Genomic DNA, 20,063 nt, shown 5'->3' on the forward strand with positions numbered 1-20,063 from the left:
TCCCAGTTTTCCAGGCGGTCCTTCTGCTGTATCCACCCGCTCCACGGAGCGGGTAGACAGCGTGAATACAAACCCGAACCTCGGAGGATTCAGACCATCCCTACTGGCAATAAAAATATCACATGGTTAAACCAGCACAATGGACTCCGAATATTCAAAGTTTAAAAAAATGTTAATTTTGCTTTTTTCATGAAATTTTCATGAATTTTTGCGCGGATATAGGCTAAAATTTCCAGATAAGCTAAGGAACAATATGTCACAAATAAAAATAAAAAAAATCTGAGAACAATTAGAATAGGTGAAAGGGGATGTGCAGCATTTGGCATTTTTTAACATATTGCTGTTGATGCATATAAAACAATAAACATGTTATCCTTACCTGTCTGTGCACCCCCTGGTGTCCTCCTCTGGTATTGCCGGTGTCCCTCGTTGGGGCAAAGCCTCTACTGTCGAAAAAAACGCATCTTAGGAGTGACAGCCCCCTTAGCCAATCACTGGCCGCGGGGCTGTCCCGTCTCAGTCAGTGATGGCTAAACAGGCTATAACTCTCGGGACCCAGCAGCCGGCCAATCAGCTGTTTGTTAGACAGGGACTCTATAAAAGCTATAAGCACTTTAAGTTTTTTTCTTTTAGTTTTCTAAATGAAATCTAAGAGTCTAACATGTGAAATGTATATACAGCTAGAAGTGCTATGTATCAGTAGGAAGCATGCTACTATCGGGATTGGACTCTTATAAGAAGGGTTAATAAGTGAAGCCTAAGTATTGAGCAGCGTTCCTATTGACACAGCGGAGCTCTTGTTCAATATTGTCGTCTGTACAAATGTCTATCTTTGTTTGTTGTTGTCTTTCCCTGAAGAAATGTCAGGGTCTTCTCTTTCTGCCGTATACATTGACATTTCAATACATTGCTGTTGTTTTCCAACCTAATTAAAAACTCTGCAAAGTTGAGTTTACTTGTGTAAAAAACAATCAATCTTACCAGCACTGATTTGGTTACAGAATATAAGTATATATGTATTTATTGTTTTTTGTAGATATCTGGGAACCTCAGTTTGCACCAAAGCTCCCGCACCATCTACAATGTAGACAAGCAAGAGATGCACAAAGACTAATGCATAGAAGCCTCGAATAATATGCTGCAAAACACAGTACCAGCCTGTCCTGAAAATCAGAACCGCTTGGCTTGCTTTAGGTGACCGCTATAGTTTTTACTTTTGCAAACTCATTATAAGGGACCCCAAGACATGGACCGAAGACTGGGACAGATGGACAGTGGGAGTTCTAGCGAGAGGTCCCCAAATATTGCCTACTTGCCTGTCTTGCACTAGGTCACAAGCGACAACCGTGTGTCAGTCCCTACGCTGGGTAAGGTGAAACACAGAACGAGACAAGATGGACGAACACAATAAACAATAGTCAGGCAGATACAGGTCAAACCGGAGATACAGTGCAAAAACAGCAGACAAAAAACGGAGCTCAGAAGGACAGACTATGACAAGCAATGTCCAAGAGAACAAGTGAACTTCTTATATGATGTCATGGTCCCAGTCCAGGGTGTGATTGGACCAGCCCTCTGACATCCAGACCATAGAAAACAAAGACGGGCAGGGAGGGGAGTGATGAAGACAACTCTCCATCAACACTCAGTCTAAACCATCTGCAGCCAAGGACTAGAGCTGCCAGAAACCCAGACGGGTGTGGTGGGACCCAGTCAATCATCGCTTATAGCAAATACTGGCATACGACACAGTTCAAAAGTAATAAAATATAACAGAAAACATATAAATTTGTTATCAAATAGAATAGAAGATAACATGTCAATTATGCCACATGGAAAACACTGTAACTACGCCCAAAAACCAATCCATTTCTGGCCTTGTATTCAGTAATGGTATCTTCCTCTGAAGGTTTTTTTTTGCCTTCCTCTGGATAAACACAGTAGGATTATAGCTTGAACTTGATGACTTGTGTCTTTTTTTCTTATGCGCTATATAACTGTGTAATTATATGTAAGTAAAATCCTGAACGTCTGAACACGCCCCAAAAGAACTATAGTCTCACTCAGTAGTATAGACTTGGGCTATGTTCACACATAGTATTTACATTAGTCTTTTTTCAACCAAAACCAGACGTGGGTTGGAAAAAAAACAGAACCTGTGCAAATCTTTCCATTATACTTCTGCCCTGTCAGTTCCACCAATGGTCTTGGTTGAAAAACATACTGATCAAAAGACTGACAGAAATACTGTGTGTGAACATAGCCTTGGACTGTCACTTCTAGCAATCGTCGCAGTGTACTGAAGGTTGTTTTATAGATTTCTTCAGGCGCCATAGGTCTTTATTACAGTTTTTCTCCTCATAATGACAACTTATCACCTACACACAGGGTAGGTTATAAAAGTGCCCGATCAGTGGGGATTCGTGCAGTAGAACCTCAAGTAAATGTGTAAATGAGGGTCCGCAATGACCAGAGCAGACGTCCGGTGCATATTACTGCTCTAATAGAACACTATGGGACTGCCTGAAATAGCCAAGCATGACAGTACAAATATTTCACCATCTCTCCAATCCCCCCCCCCCCCCCTTCTGCCCAATCAGATCTTAATCATCTATCCCATGGAAAGTCGTAATGAGCAAAACACTTTAAGGACTTGTATAGTATACTGTACCAGGTTTCTGATTATTATAAAAGTCAATTTAATGATTTGTCAAACAATTCCTTGGTATATGCAGAGAACGTCATCGATATACCGGGGGTCAGCCAGGACCACAATTAGGATTGCAGCAGAGAATGGATTGTTTCGTTTTCCTCCCCTCTGTGCGATGCTTCGCTCTTTTTCCCCCTAATTACCTAAATGAATGTTTATTACGTGGCCATTAATATTGTGCCCGCTATAAGCCTCGCGCGGTAGTGATGACTGTTATTGTTTCTAACCATAATCTGTATTTTATTGATAGAACTGTTTACAATTCTAAATAAATAGAAACTAGTCAAATAGAAAATGAAAATGAATTTTAATGTTCCCGAAATTTTTTTTTTCTTTCTAATTTTATTTTGAAGTCGTTTTTCTCAACTGCACATTGCAGCAATTACAGCGGCTTCTCCATCCTCATAGACTTCATGCTTTGGTTATGTGAAATACAAGTCTATATTCTGAGGCTATTACGGGGAGCCAGCGGGGAGGGACGTTCACAGATAACAGTGGGTGAGATTTACTAAGCAAAATTTGCCAGAATTACGGCTCAAATTGCGCCAAAATCTTCACCTGCAAACATGATGTTGGATGCCACCACCGCCTCTAGTCATTTTCTGGGTAATATGGAGGAGATTTATTATTACAGGTGCGCAGTACGAATAGGGAGACAGGGTTTTACCCAAGGCAGCGTGGGCCAGATTTATCAATTAACCTAAAATTTGGGGGAAACTATGCCAAGTTGGTTGTTTTCTGATGATTTTTTTTTTTTAAACAAAGGATTTCCAATAGTTTTCTAACTAGAAATGACTCTAGATGGTTACGACTTTGGAGACTTGTTCAGAACGAGCAGCATAATTTCAATGTGTTTATGCCAATTGTCTGAGCCGTGGAATAGCCGCAATACATAAAGGCACAATGACTTTCTCCTTAGCCCTGTGCATTGTGGTGTTGTCGTAGAACGTCTTCCGGGCTGCTTCCTGTTTCCCTGTAGATAACCTTACAACAGCTGTGACCCCTCGCCAATTGATGCAGCACTCTAGCATGTCCGCCAATCCACAGCTGTGACATCCCATATGGAAGCCAATGACCCGTACATTATGCTGTTTAGGGCTGTACTAGGTGTTATAGTTACCAAGACCAGGTGACAACCACAGTCAAGATGATGGAGGAAAGGGAGGCTCCCTCTTACAGGTCATCCATGAGCTGGATAAATGACTTTGGACCTGTGAGCATGGGATGACAGGAGGTCTCTCTTCAGTCCTGAGAATAATTGCCGCAATTACTTCATCAGAAGACCACCTGTAGACGAGGTGAAACTGGTAGTGGTGTTGAGAGCTGAAGAGACTAGAGGACGGAGCGATACACGTAGGGAGACAAGTAGCATACCAGTACGCCATTCTTAAATAAAGCCCCACCCCCTTTTTCCTGGCAGGATTTACTAAGAGGCGCAAGCCTCTTTGTATTGCCAGCCGGCTTTGCATCCCGTGCAGGCATTGGGCAAAAATCCACCCCTTCTCTAAAGCAGGTGTTTCCAGGCGTAAACCTTCATAAATCAGGTGCGAGAGGAGGCCATGGCTCCTCCCCGCCATGTCCTGCCCCACCCCCTAGAGAGGCGGATACGGCAAGCGTACGCCCCAGAAAAAGGCCAAGTCTGCCCCTTTTTCATGGCTTACGCCAAAATAGCAGGTAATATATACTTTCCTTGCTCCCTCGGTATCACATAACTCTGATCATTGATGTATGGCACTTTTTGATTCAAGGATTTATTGGGCCCACTCAGCCCAACAGTAGCTGATCATGCCTGATGCCTGGATAACCCCATTAAGGCTAGGTTCACACTGCATCTATGCATAAAAATGGATGAACAACCACATTTTTGTGTACGCTAAAAAAATGGAAGCATTTTGATCCGTTTTTTTTTTTTTTTTTTAATAATGGAATTCAATGGAGAAACAGATGCACACAAATGCATGCATAATCATCTGTTTTTATCAGGTTTTTTGCACATAGCCTAAGGGCCCTATTACACGGGACGATTATCGTGCAAAAAATCGTTAAATCGCTCAAATTCAAACGATAATAGTTCTGTGTAATTGCAGGCAACGATCGAAAAATCGTTCGTGTGTCGTTGATCGTTAACATAGATCTGAACCTAAAATTAACGTTAATCGTTCGCTAATCGTTCGCTGTATTTCCACGTTTGCTCAAGTTCCGCATTTTTTCACTTATCGTTCAGTGTAATAGCACATTGTTCATTGTTTTGCTGGGATCAGAAGGAATAAACGATCATAGTAACGATCGCAATAACGATCGTAGTAACGATCTCATCTAATGACCATTGTTCTGTGTAATATGGTAAACGATTTCAGGTTAACAATAAACAATCTTGTTTGCGATCGTTTATCGTTAGTCGTTAATTGTTAAAAATCGCTCAGTGTAATAGGACCCTAACTTAGACTAAGCCCCCCAGGAAGTTGACCTAAGTATATAAGCTTGGCCATACTCAGCTGCTATCTTCCTGACACAACTGGTTATAGAACATCAATTTACACATTGAAAATAAGAATTTTTCTCCATATTTTATTGCAGTCCCTCTTACAGAAATAATGGGAATGGATTAGTAATGTCCTTAGGTTTATTTAATTGTTACAGATAATAGTTGAAGTCGGTAGTTAGCATATTACTCATGTATGCCTGTAATTCAGTAATTAATTCTAAAGTAATATGGAATTGTTCGGACCTCGCCATTGCGGATCCTCTATACAAAGTGCACGGCGATTACCATTCCTTAATTAGTAAATGTCCTTCACAAATCAAATCATCTCGGTAAAATGAAGTTTCTTGTATGAGACAATACATATATTATTTGCAGGTCACACATTAAAGCAACTTCATTACAATTTGAAGGGAAATAAAAGTAAAGCAGGAATGGAACTGAAATCCAACTTTCACATATTTAACATTTCAAATTCATCAGAAAATCAATTTTCGGCCGTTCATCCACCAAAACATTTAATTAAAATCACAGAAACACACAAAGTACAAAAGGTCATTAAACCTCATTTATAAAATGGAGGACAGCGCATTACCAAGACACAGATCACACTCTCCAAATGAATGTATTCGTATAGAAAAGTATAATGGGGCCTAATCTATCATTCTGGTTGGCATGTGATCCAATATGTTATCTGCCCAATCCCACATCATTACAATTCTGCATCTTTTATATTCATTCATATGTCATAAAATAAATAAAAGTTGTTCTTATCGCCTTTCTGCTCTGTTACTGTTATTAACAAGGACAGAGATAAGAGGTTGATTGTCAAGTGTGTAAAGTGTACAACAGTATAACCTTACAGTAATGAGTTTCCATAAATGTAGAACAATGCTAGACAAAATAATATAACAAAAATACAAGTGTAGTAAAACCAGTCTGCTACATTGTTAAAGGGACAGTTGCACAATAACGGTTTTGGATCTGGTCATGAATCAGCTGAGAAGAGCAGAGGGGCTAAAGCACCAATCACGTCCATCATGCAGCTTCCCAGTTGACTCCTGTACTCACCGTTTAGTACAAAGTAGGGATGAGCGAACCGAACCATTACAAACCAAATTCGTTACGAACTTTGCAAAAAGTTCGGTTCGGCACCGAACCGAACTTTCAAAAAGTTTGTTACGAAGTTCGTCAAAATCGCAACAGCGTCGCAAAACTGTATTGTTTTCACAGAGTGGAAGAGGATATAAGGAATTATTACTCTTATAATCCCTTTTATCCTGTTATTATGTGAATATCAAGGTGTGTGACGTCACTCCAGGAACAGGAAGTGCCTGAGCGTCCATGCTCTTTCTCATTGTGTGTCTAGACTGCAGAGAGAGAGGAGGTGTACGTTAGGCAGAGAGGGAAAACACATAGATTACATATCCAAACAACTGAATAAGTACAGGGAGAGATAGAGAAGGAGTATATATTGTTTGTGAGAGAAGCCGGAGAGAAGAAAAAAAAAATAAAAATCGCAAGATCCAGGGAAAGCTTGATAAGCCCATACATAGTGAAAGAGGCTGAGAAATCAAGAGTTAGGTAGAGAGAGGGATAGATAGGCATCTAACTCAAAAATTGTGATATCTAGGGAGAGATAGGGAGATTAAAAAAAAAGAAATAGGGATAAAAATAAAGATTAAAAAAAAATATATATATATATATATATATATGTGTGTATCGCCAATAGCCATAGGCCCAGATTCAACAGGTTTGACACCAGAGTAGTTGCGTCAATTTGTAAAGCAAGTGCCAGTGAGGTGTCAATTTAATGAAAATTGGACACGTATTTTTGGATAATGGAACTGGGGTAAAGCCTTCTTGAATCTGTGGCTTTTTAAATGTCCTTTCTTCACCTCATGGATTCTGTGGGTGAGGTTCTCTGTCTATTTTACTGTATCCGTATCCTGCTAGACTAGGTGTAATGTTAGAGGGGTTTTTTTTTAAAGTTGACTGTCCTGTGCTGAACTCTACATCAACATGTTGTCATGTTTAAAGAATGATTTTTACAAACGTGCATATCCTTAGCTTCAAACTTCAGTTGTCTGTACTAGGTCCTTCTGGGTCCAAAAGAATACTAATCCTACTAATGCCCCCACCGTCAATTGTCTATTTGGAAACATACTGGGTGGAATCAAGAGCTGCGGAAGCTGCCATCTCAACTTGTCTGTTTTTAACAATACTGGCCTGAGAGCCATCAACTGCTGCCGCCTTCTGCTCCTCAACTGGTCTGTTTTTAATAATACTGACATTGAATCAATCAACTGCTGCCTCCTCCTCCTCAGTTAGCCTCTCCTCGATAATACTGGCCTTGAATCAATCAACTACTGCCTCATCCTCAAGTAGCCTCTCCTCGATAATACTGGCCTGGAATCGATCAACTGCTGCCTCATCCTCCTCAATTAGCCTCTCCTCGATAATACTGGCCTTGAATCAATCAACTGCTGCCTCATCCTCCTCAATTAGCCTCTCCTCGATAATACTGGCCTTGAATCAATCAACTGCTGCCTCATCCTCCTCAATTAGCCTCTCCTCGATAATACTGACATGGAATCAATCAACTGCTGCCTCCTCCTCCTCAATTAGCCTCTCCTCGAAAATACTGGCCTTGAATCAATCAACTGCTGCCTCATCCTCAAGTAGCCTCTCCTCGATAATACTGGCCTGGAATCAATCAACTGCTGACTCATCCTCCTCAATAAGCCTCTCCTCGATAATACTGGCCTGGTATCAATCAACTGCTTCTTCCTCCTCCTCCTCAAGTAGCTTCTCCTCGATAATACTGGCCTTGAATCAATCAACTGCTGCCTCATCCTCCTCAATTAGCCTCTCCTCGATAATACTGGCCTGGAATCAATCAACTGCTGCTTCCTCCTCCTACTCAAGTAGCCTCTCCTCGATAATACTGGCCTGGAATCAATCAACTGCTGCCTCATCCTCCTCAATTAGCCTCTTCTCGATAATACTGGCCTGGAATCAATCAACTGCTTCTTCCTCCTCCTCCTCAAGTAGCTTCTCCTCGATAATACTGGCCTTGAATCAATCAACTGCTGCCTCATCCTCCTCAATTAGCCTCTCCTCGATAATACTGGCCTTGAATCAATCAACTGCTGCCTCATCCTCCTCAATTAGCCTCTCCTCGATAATACTGGCCTTGAATCAATCAACTGCTGCTTCATCCTCCTCAATTAGCCTCTCCTCGATAATACTGACATAGAATCAATCAACTGCTGCCTCCTCCTCCTCAATTAGCCTCTCCTCGATAATACTGGCCTTGAATCAATCAACTGCTGCCTCCTCCTTCTCAATTAGCCTCTCCTCGAAAATACTGGCCTTGAATCAATCAACTGCTGCCTCATCCTCAAGTAGCCTCTCCTCGATAATACTGGCCTGGAATCAATCAACTGCTGACTCATCCTCCTCAATAAGCCTCTCCTCGATAATACTGGCCTGGTATCAATCAACTGCTTCTTCCTCCTCCTCCTCAAGTAGCTTCTCCTCGATAATACTGGCCTTGAATCAATCAACTGCTGCCTCATCCTCCTCAATTAGCCTCTCCTCGATAATACTGGCCTGGAATCAATCAACTGCTGCTTCCTCCTCCTACTCAAGTAGCTTCTCCTTGATAATACTGGCCTTGAATCAATCAACTGCTGCCTCATCCTCAAGTAGCCTCTCCTCGATAATACTGGCCTGGAATCAATCAACTGCTGCCTCATCCTCCTCAATTAGCCTCTTCTCGATAATACTGGCCTGGAATCAATCAACTGCTTCTTCCTCCTCCTCCTCAAGTAGCTTCTCCTCGATAATACTGGCCTTGAATCAATCAACTGCTGCCTCATCCTCCTCAATTAGCCTCTCCTCGATAATACTGGCCTTGAATCAATCAACTGCTGCCTCATCCTCCTCAATTAGCCTCTCCTCGATAATACTGGCCTTGAATCAATCAACTGCTGCTTCATCCTCCTCAATTAGCCTCTCCTCGATAATACTGACATAGAATCAATCAACTGCTGCCTCCTCCTCCTCAATTAGCCTCTCCTCGATAATACTGGCCTTGAATCAATCAACTGCTGCCTCCTCCTCCTCAATTAGCCTCTCCTCGAAAATACTGGCCTTGAATCAATCAACTGCTGCCTCATCCTCAAGTAGCCTCTCCTCGATAATACTGGCCTGGAATCAATCAACTGCTGACTCATCCTCCTCAATAAGCCTCTCCTCGATAATACTGGCCTGGTATCAATCAACTGCTTCTTCCTCCTCCTCCTCAAGTAGCTTCTCCTCGATAATACTGGCCTTGAATCAATCAACTGCTGCCTCATCCTCCTCAATTAGCCTCTCCTCGATAATACTGGCCTGGAATCAATCAACTGCTGCTTCCTCCTCCTACTCAAGTAGCTTCTCCTTGATAATACTGGCCTTGAATCAATCAACTGCTGCCTCATCCTCAAGTAGCCTCTCCTCGATAATACTGGCCTGGAATCAATCAACTGCTGCCTCATCCTCCTCAATTAGCCTCTCCTCGATAATACTGGCCTTGAATCAATCAACTGCTGCTTCATCCTCCTCAATTAGCCTCTCCTCGATAATACTGACATAGAATCAATCAACTGCTGCCTCCTCCTCCTCAATTAGCCTCTCCTCGATAATACTGGCCTTGAATCAATCAACTGCTGCCTCATCCTCCTCAATTAGCCTCTCCTCGATAATACTGGCCTTGAATCAATCAACTGCTGCCTCATCCTCAAGTAGCCTCTCCTCGATAATACTGGCCTTGAATCAATCAACTGCTGCCTCATCCTCCTCAATTAGCCTCTCCTCGATAATACTGGCCTTGAATCGATCACCTGCTGCCTCCTCCTCCTCAATTAGCCTCTCCTTGATAATACTGGCCTTGAATCAATCAACTGATGCCTCCTCCTCAAGTAGCCTCTCCTCGATAATACTGGCCTTGAATCAATCAACTGCTGCCTCATCCTCCTCAAGTAGCCTCTCCTCCATAATACTAGCCTGGAATCGATCAACTGCTGCCTTCTCCTCAAGTAGCCTCTCCTCCATAATACTAGCCTGGAATCGATCAACTGCTGCCTTCTCCTCAAGTAGCCTCTCCTCAATAATACTGGACTGGAATCAATCGACTGCTGCCTCCTCCTGCTGATCAATTTGTCTCTTCTCAACAAAACTGGCCTGGGTGCAATCAAGTGCTGCCGCATCCTCCTTGTAAACTTTTTTTTTCAATATTTTTTGTCACTGTTTTGGCACTTTTATTTACTATATTTTAGTATTATTTCTATAATTAATTTTTTTTTTCTCATTATTTTTGCACTTTTTTTTCCCCCACTTTTTTCATTGTCATATCAACTGCAACTAAACGAAACTATACCCTATCACACTCCCACTATTGTAGCTGCAATTATTCAGCCGTTAGAGCAAGGTTTGTTTTCGGTTCGGTTCGGACCAATCCGAACTTCACAAAAGTTCGCCGGATCGAACCGAACCGAACTTTTCAAAAGTTCGCTCATCCCTAGTACAGAGATATACCCCCTACTCCCAGAAGAACCCATGAAGTTTCAGGTCTGGTTGTCCGAGTCCTGGGCTTGAAAAAACAGGCGAAGCTAACCTCTCAATTTTCTCCGTATAGATCAAGCAGGAATCAATGGAGTTTGTCGACTTGCTTGCACTTTGCTCCCCTGCAGACAAATCCTTTGGGCGGATACATATACAGCAGGTGTAAACAGGTCCCATACAGGATCAGGTATGGAAGGGGGAGTAAGGAGGTGTTACAGCTTGCTGCACCTCTGGAGCTCCCCAGCAGCTTCTAAGAACACCTTGCACATACATACATCTACGCCCCATCCCCCCGCCTCCAAATGGCTCAGAGAATCTCCTCAGAACCCACCCGGGATGGCGCAGCTCTTGATGGAGCCGCTATGAAGAGCCATGCCATCTATGAGGGGGCATACACCATCCCCCAGACACTAGGATTCATGGGGCCCATACTGTTTTTTGCTATGGGACACCATGAATCCCAGTTACGCCCCTGCCAAGTGCTATGCTGTGTGAGCCAGTATCCCAGTCTACAATTCTTCCGTCCTCCGGCCGCTTCGGTATCTTCAGGCCAGAGAGCAGGATGGGAGTGCCGGAGAACGGGATGGGACAGCAGGTTGGGAGTGCCAGAGAACAGGACGGGAGAGTCGGAGAGCAGGACAGAAGAGCTGGAGAGCAGGATGGGAGTGCAGGACGGGAGAGCCAGAGAGCGGGATGGGAGAGCAGAATGGGAGAGATGGAGAGCAGGATATAAGTGCAGGAGAGCGGGAAGGGAGAGCAGAATGGGAGTGCAGGAGAGCGGGAAGGGAGAGCGGGACGGGAGAGCAGGATGGGAGTGCAGGAGAGCGGGACGGGAGAGCAGGATGAGAATGCAGGAGAGCGGGATGGGAGAGCAGGATGGGAGTGCAGGAGAGCGGGACGGGAGAGCAGGATGGGAGTGCAGGACAGGAGAGCCAGAGAGCGGGATGGGAGAGCAGAATGGGAGAGATGGAGAGCAGGATAGGAGTGCAGGAGAGCGGGAAGGGAGAGCAGAATGGGAGTGCAGGAGAGCAGGAAGGGAGAGCAGGATGGGAGTGCAGGAGAGCGGGACAGGAGAGCAGGATGAGAATGCAGGAGAGCGGGATGGGAGAGCAGGATGGGAGTGCAGGAGAGCGGGACGGGAGAGCAGGATGGGAGAGCTGGAGAACGGGAGAGCAGGATGAGAGTGCAGGAGAGCGGGAAGGGAGAGCAGGATGAGAGTGCAGGAGAGCGGGATGCCAGGACACAAGCAGCGCAGAAGGCAGTAAACTCAGAATAAATTATTGACCCACAAATTGTACAATTAAGTTTTTGAGTTCCCGTACACAATGCAGTACATTGTATGGAAAAATGAAGAATTCTAAGCAAAGAGCAAAACATGCAGCTCTGTAGTAGAAAAAAGGGGTTAAATTGAAGCAATACTAAAAATTTATAGGGTAGAACATCTCGCTATCTGGCTTAGCGTCCTCTGTTAATTGAGCTGTGTACAACATTTAGAGATGGGAGACAGTACAGCCCAGAGCACAGCTTGTTCTTTACAAGAGTTTGCAGAATCAGAAAGCTATTCAGGCTGGTGGTTCTCATGACCTCGGTGGCTCGGGTATTATTCCTGAGCATGACAAACTCATATGTTTATTTGCTTCTTTCTCTTTTCTGATCAGCATTATGGGAAGACATCAGTTTTCGACTTCCTGAAGGGATTGCTGCTCAACCTTGACTCATCGCGAAAAAGTAAAGCTAATCCCCGGTGTGATGCTGATACATAGTAATAAAGGTAACATGCAGCACAAAAATTTATGGAAAGCAAACAGCTGTAAACTCCATCCTTCAGGCGACTCGCCATCTTCCAAGACTTCCAATTAGCTGCATCCCCTACTGACCACTTCCTCAGGGTACGAGAAACTGCATGACAGAAGGGGATTTATAGTCAGGGGCAAGCTTGTTAAAGGAATATAAAGGTTAACATCCCTAGGACATAGAAATAGCATATGCAGCATATCAAGCCAGTACATAAATGAAGCTTCAACATTCTCCGAGTAAGTCAGCAGCTCCCCGGCCAGATATATCACTCCAGCTGTGCACAAATCACACACGTAGAAACTGCCAGAACTTGTTGGACAAGCTCAGCCTTCATGGTGGTGGAGATCGAAATATAAGGGCAAATAAAGAGAATAAAGATTATATGCTAAAATGTCTAAAATCCTATTTAACATAACAAAAGCAACCAATAGAAGAGTTAGGAATGAGGGTTCTACCCTTTTCTATTATGGAGGCACCATAGGAAAGCTTAGGGTGGTCTCATAGCACCCACAGACCCCTCTGAGAACTTCAGAGGGAACCTAGGCTTTTTTTTTTTTAACAGCATCTGGAGGTATGCTTTACAGCAGGTACGTGGACAAAGGACACAACAGGCAGGAGGAAACTTATTGACTTCTATGAGAATATTTCCTAGGCATGCTCTGTGACCCTTGCACATTTATCTTTCTCCAACAGTGAAAGGAAAAACTTGTCTTATAAAGTGAAGTGAAGTTGGTCACAGATACCACATCTGAATCTGTTGGATTTCAGCCATGTAACCCTTTTCCAGGCTGCATTCAGTAGTAAGATCCACTTCCCTTATAATGTTGCCCTGGCTGGTGGCGGGGGGGGGGTGGAGGGATTCTGGTGCACTGCAAGTGCTGGCTTCTGTCTCAGCTGTGCAGGCGCGGTGAGTGCAGGTAAAAAGATAACGACTTCGCTGTCTCACCACACTGGCGCAGCCGAGACGGAAGCCAGCGCTTGTGGTGCACCAGATTAGTCCCCACCCCCAGCAGCATTACAAGAGAAGTGGATCTTCTTCTGGACACCATCAAGGAAAGAGTTAAATGGCCATAAACCTACAGATGTGCATGTACTGGCTGAGTCGTTCCCCCCAGCCCGGGCAACGTCACAAGTGGGGTGGACTCCAGTGCTAGATGCCGCCAGGGAAAGGGTTAAACGGACGAAATTTGAATTTTTCAGATAGGGTAAGCAACTTCAGTGTTAGAACAGGTATGGCTTCTAGGGCTGAATAGCAGGGAGATGGATTTAAAACCCACTGACCACCAATGGTCAATGGAAGTTTAAAAGGTATTTTAGGCTATGGCTATACTTGTATCTGCAGCTGTTTACCCTTCTCCATGCCCACAGAAGTGATGGGTAGCATTACTACAGTGTTACCCTGAGGAGTGCACATACTGCACAGCGTGTCTCCTGCCCCTGCTCAGCCATCTTACCCTTAGTAGTTGGTGCACACACAGAATAATTGGACGCTGTCCATAAGGAAGGCCATGGAGTTATTCTGTACTATGGCTAGAGAGTGAGTCTCCACCATACAGACTGTAATACTGTCTGCGACTTCCCTCACTTCCCTAATCACAATCTTGACTTAGCCTGACTAGCCCGTAGCAACATATAATAACTCACATTTAAAGGACAACTGGCGCCATTTAAAAAAAAAGTCAAACACTGATTCTTTACCCATCCTCACTCCTGGGTCCATCTTTGTTTTAATTTCAGTGGCTTCTGTTCATCTTTTTTTCTGCATCTACATCTGGGAGCATTAGATGACTGGCAGATTGTTCTGCCAATCGGAGCAGAGCAAGCTGTAAGTCAACTGACAACGTAGCAGAGGGAGACTGGCTGAGAAATCACTGACACAAGATGGCGCCAGCTGTGGTTGACAGGGATAAGGTAAATATGCTTTTGATACTTCTGACGGGGGAAGGGGGAAAGGGAAGGGGGAGGTAAGGCTTGTTAAACATTTCAGAGTTGGCCTCTACATTTTTTTTTAATACGGTCTTCATCTAAAAACCTAGGTATGCCTTATAAAGCGAGAAATACGGTATTCTGATTGTCATATTTGGAGTCAGGAAAGATTTTTTTTTCCCCTACGAGGGGGATGGGGAACTTTTGGCCCTCCAGCTGTTGCAAAACCACAATTTCCATAAGTCTGGACAGCCAAAACTATAACATCAGCTACCCAAGCATTATGGGAATTGTAGTTTTGCAACAGCTAGAAGGCCAAAGCTTCCCCATCCCTGCCCCAGTATGAAACAATTGCCTTCTTTTGGATCAACACAGGTGGACCTTGATAGACTGACGTTCTGATGCCTGCCCACCAGACTGATGGACAGTGGTAGATTGTTGCCTATCTCATGGATGTAGGTGACTCTGAACAGTTGCAAATGTGTCTTTTGTGCTTTTCTGCAAAAGTTCTCGTATTCGGTAAGAGCGGAGCGTTTATCACAGATATCAGGAAGATAGTGATTGTTTGGCTTTGGATTTATAGACAAGAAAATGGAATTTATCATGTAATTCTCCCATTGTAGCCTGGAATTGACTTCTGGGCATAAATGCTTAATGACACGTGTAAGCCATAAAATAGATCTATATTTCTTGTTCTGTACAACGATATAGAGACCCGTGAGATGGTCCTTCGTCTTGTGATTCAGCAGCGTGAAGTGTTATATCTCTCTGACTTTTACAGACAGAAAGAAGAACTAGATGAAGTGATCTACAGTATACTGCAGATTGTATTTACCTGCACACCTCTTGTCTGTGGTGGAGTCGATGGGTTACTACAAAGCAGCTGCCATTCACTGTAATAGGGGCTGCCCTACAGGACCACCACTACAATGGATGAAGCTCAGGCTTCTTGCTCCCACATGTTATTTCGATTGCTGCTGATCGATGGGGGGGGGGGGGGGGGTGCTGGGCGTCAGGACTCTGCCAATCAACTATTGATGGACTAAGGTAAATGGTGACAAATATGTCACTGCAGAATATAATGACGCTGTATAAAAATAAGAAATAGACAGAAACCATATCAATAACCACTGCAGACGGTGGGAACCATTGAAAAATGGTCGGCACCAGCACGACGTACTCGCCAGTGCTGGCCAGGTCATATAATAAAAAGACTTTATTTTGGGAAGTACTACATTCGCTTTAAGAGCCATATTACATGTCCCGTCTGTATGGGATTAGTGCTCATTTATAGTGCCTTTATACATGCCTCAAGCACAGGGATTGGAGAGCCATACGAATAATTTCTGGATTGCTTGTGTGGTCCTTTGCTGCAATCAGCCATTGGCTGCACATCTCTTATTACAAAGGCAAATGTGAAGCCGATGTAGGAGATCTGCATTAATATTAGATTCCAAATTCACAGGTGTAGAAGCAGCGCACAAGTGAATAAAAGAGTGCGTTCATGAATACCAGGTACTATACATTGGGAACAATTGTAAATGAAACAAAAGTAAAACAAATAGAATTAAAAGTGTAGAAGAACCCAGAAGGGAAATAACCTCTGTGCTTACATGGATGTGTGACATCATCACATTTATATGATACTTGTTTCCATTTTAATGAGTAGGATCAGTTTTTATTGTGCATTTGAGGATGTCTTGATTTGCATTTGATGATGCATTTAATAAAGATGTGACTTTGCTTTTACAATGCTGTTACATTTATAGGGTTTTGCTATTATGTACATTTGCATACTGAATGGATGAAGCCGTCTGAGTCTGCAGAGAAATACAATCCTGTCATTTTCTGCAGATTAATGATCTGAACATTTACATACATGAAAGGCATGATTCCATTATTAAACTTATACAAGAGAACGGCTTTATCTACTATTCCAAAATTCAGAAAGAAGTTCTCTAATCATTGCTATAAAATCTCACATGTCGATGTCCCACTGGAGCTTGTAATAAAAGACTAAGCCTTTGCTTGTAAAAGCTGTCAGAATTGACTTTATTACACTTTGGTGGGAATTCATTGTACTAAAATTATTACGCTAAAATGACTGTGACTGCCGTGACGCTGTGTGGTGTTAAAGAGAAGGTGGGCTTCGTGTTTCTTTATGGTTCACTTGTCATACCCACCCCCAGACACACGGGCGCTGGCACTCAAAAGGGGAGAACAAGGTGTAGGTGCGGCAACACAAAAATAATACAGAGTCCAGCGCTTAACCAAAGGTGACGTTACTTGGAAAGGCTTCAGTGCAATACAGGAATAATAAACAATACTCTTGACAGGTACAGGTGAGTGTAGTGTAGTAAAGAAGGTTGAGCTGGTTTAAAGAAGATGTGGGGACCTTCTTGGGGACCTTGTCCAATGCAGTACTATACTCTGCCAGGATAAGTGTAAAAGATAGTGTAGAAGTAGTAGTAGAAGAATACTCAAACTCATGTATAGGAAACGTTGTATCTGACCAACCACATCAAAGAGTGACGGGTTGCGTCATACAAACCCCAGGCCTTTACAACTGGTCGTAGCAGACCTCTCAAGATTTCCCAGGATAGCCATGCGTAAGTCTGCAGAGTACTTCAGCTCTCAGCAACTTTGTTCTACTGGGGATCAGTTCCTTGACTCTGGTAACTGTCCTGAGAGTAACGGAGAAGGATCCCTTGTATGAACAAGTTGTACCCTAGAGGGCAGTTAACCCTCCTGTGGGTGTAGCAAAGCATACTGAAGTCTCAGTCTCTCTTAAGAACAATCTCAGTCCCTGTCAAGGCCTCTGACCTAAGCCAGGCCCACTTATTCACTGCAGCAGGAATTCTTGGCTGTAGTTTGTCCCCATACACTGAACTGTCTGAACTGACTAGGTCAGAACTGCCTAAAAGCAGGAAACCCCTATCTTATACAGGGGCGTGTGACAGGAAGAGAGAAAAGAAGAGAAAGAGTGTAGTGCAGAGTGTCTGCATCTGTGATTGGTCAATACACAACAGTTAAGCCAAACCCCCACATACTGCAGCTGTGCACATGGGGAGAAAAGTGAGACACCCAGTGGCTGAAGCAGAAATCACAGCCCCCAGTGCGAAACCGGACAGAGACACTTCACAAAGGCGCCAAACAACCCAGTGCAACACCCCCACTGGGAAACGACATGACCATGGTTATAGCTCTATAGGTGATAAACATGAAGGATACTAATACCTGGACTTATAGGGAAGAGGACACACAGTGAGATGAGGACTTTTTAGTTGAGCTAAGTTTGACTTTTGTATCATATCTGTACGGGACGGCTATGGGGACCCCTTTTATTTTGTCATTTTTACATTATTAGATGGTCACAGGGGTCCTGCTTTAGGTAATTCATCAAGAATTGGGCAAAATTATAGTCTCATTATTCCTAACCAAAAGACTATAACAAAAATTTCTTAACATGAAAAGAGATTATCTGTCCATGTTCTATGTATACACTACGTATGTGCAAAGTGATTTCCATGGGTGATATGGCAGATGTCTAGGCGGCAATCCAGTTCTGTCCAGAGGCGTTGAGCCCGATGTATCAGGATGAAGCACAGAGCAGCAGGACTGGCACTATTGAGGGATCTGTGGAAGGTGAGAACATGTTTTATTGCCACCCTGAGTACTTCTAAATCCAAAAACATTTCTTTGGACAACCCCTTTAAGATGTGAAACACCTATTAACTCCAGTACTAATAGAAGCTATAACATTCTTATGAACAGACCTTAGGTAGCATAAGAGCAATTTTATTTTTACTCATGGTACAGTTTCTTTTCAGCTCTGATAGGAAAGAGACATAAAGATGGAGGCAACGTACAGGGAATACAGCTCATTTCCATATGTGCCGATCTGATTTAAACTCATCACTTGTTTTCTGAAATGTACCTTTTTTTAAAGTAATGCTTGAAAAAGCAAAGAGAGGAGCGAGCAGCAGTGCTGTGTGCGTGTGAGGCTTCATGGTTTAATTAAATGCACCAGAGACTGAGACTCAATAAGTGGAATCTGCAGCCGAGCTCCCTGATAATTAGGATCACAGGATCATTGCTGGGAGTCCCGGCAGCGTTAGCGACTTGTAAGAAACCGGACTTTCTAATTGATCTTCTCAAGACGTTTTTACAATTCTAGACAATGGCATGGATAATTTTAATAAACTTAAAATATATATGTATATATCCAGATATGAGAAGAAAAAATGGGAAGCACTCACCCAAAAAGATAATTAAAAACAGTGTTTATTTCCAATACATTGCAGGGAGGGAGGGAAGGGAATTGGAAATAAAAGCCTTTTGCAGTATTTCGCAGTGGTTTCCATTTTTTCTGCTCATATCTGGATTGTTATTACCTGCTCGGATTAAGCACCCCCTAGCTGCTAGGTGAAAATATATTCCTCTATCTCCTTTTGACTTCTGCCATGGATGTGTATGGTTGTATACACAAATTGGATAGAGAGTGCTGGTGCCGACCCATATATGACTAAGAGAATATATAATGGGGGTAGGGAATCAGTAAATAGTCATGTGCACAAGGTTCCACAAAGTCCATAACTCATCCAGGAAAAGCTGGGTGAGATATAGAGGAATCCAGGAAAGCTGAAAACCCATAGCAAACTGTCACAACAGAACCACCACTAGCGATGGTGTAAGCTCCATCAGGAAGCCGAGTCTAAAGACCACTGACACTTACCAGAGCCCCCCGCAAGGTGATTTGGATTTGCTGTGGCAGGTGACCCCCAGAGCTCTACAACTGGCTTGGCTTACTAGCGAGGACAGGTGAGGTGCAGCTGGAGACGCATAGGCAGGTAGGCAGGCAGGACCGCAGAAGGACTTGCGGCTGGAACCAGAGCAGGAGAGTCACGGGCAGGAACCATGGCCATGAATCACGGGCAGGAGAGCTGGGACCAGAAACTAAGGATTAGCATGCAGAGTCTCTAAGGGGGTTGGGTCAGGATAGGGGCAGGAATTTATTGGGGAGTTCTTTGCACAATTAACCAATTAAGGGTGCATGCACTGCCCTTTCAAACCCATGAGAGGCCCCATCACTTAGGACGTGCGCATGGGCCCAAATAAGGCTGAGCAGGAGTGAGGCGAGGTATAGTGCCCAGAACGGCCGAAGGGGGGGGTGGCGCTGGGCCGCAGCACATGGGCTCCAGCGTCCACTGAGACATGGGAGAAAGTGCAGTGGTGGCCCACAGGGGGGGAAGCCACCACAGCAGCAATGCAAACTACTTGCTAGTGGCTGTAAATGGGACCACAAACCAAGGCTGATATTAGGAGCCATCTAGACATCCATTTCAAACATTAAAAAAGAAGCAAAAAGAGATGATAAATTAAGAATAAGACATGACAAAGAGGCAGAAAATACAGATTATCAAATACCATAGCATAGGCAAAATAACTTTGTACATAGTCACTTAAATAGATTTAGAAGGAGGATATCACCATCCAGCACTCCAAAAAAATCCTCAAAATTTGTTCTGGTCCTTTCAA

This window comes from Dendropsophus ebraccatus, chromosome 15, assembly GCF_027789765.1.
Source record: "Dendropsophus ebraccatus isolate aDenEbr1 chromosome 15, aDenEbr1.pat, whole genome shotgun sequence".
Taxonomy (NCBI): Eukaryota; Metazoa; Chordata; class Amphibia; order Anura; family Hylidae; genus Dendropsophus; species Dendropsophus ebraccatus.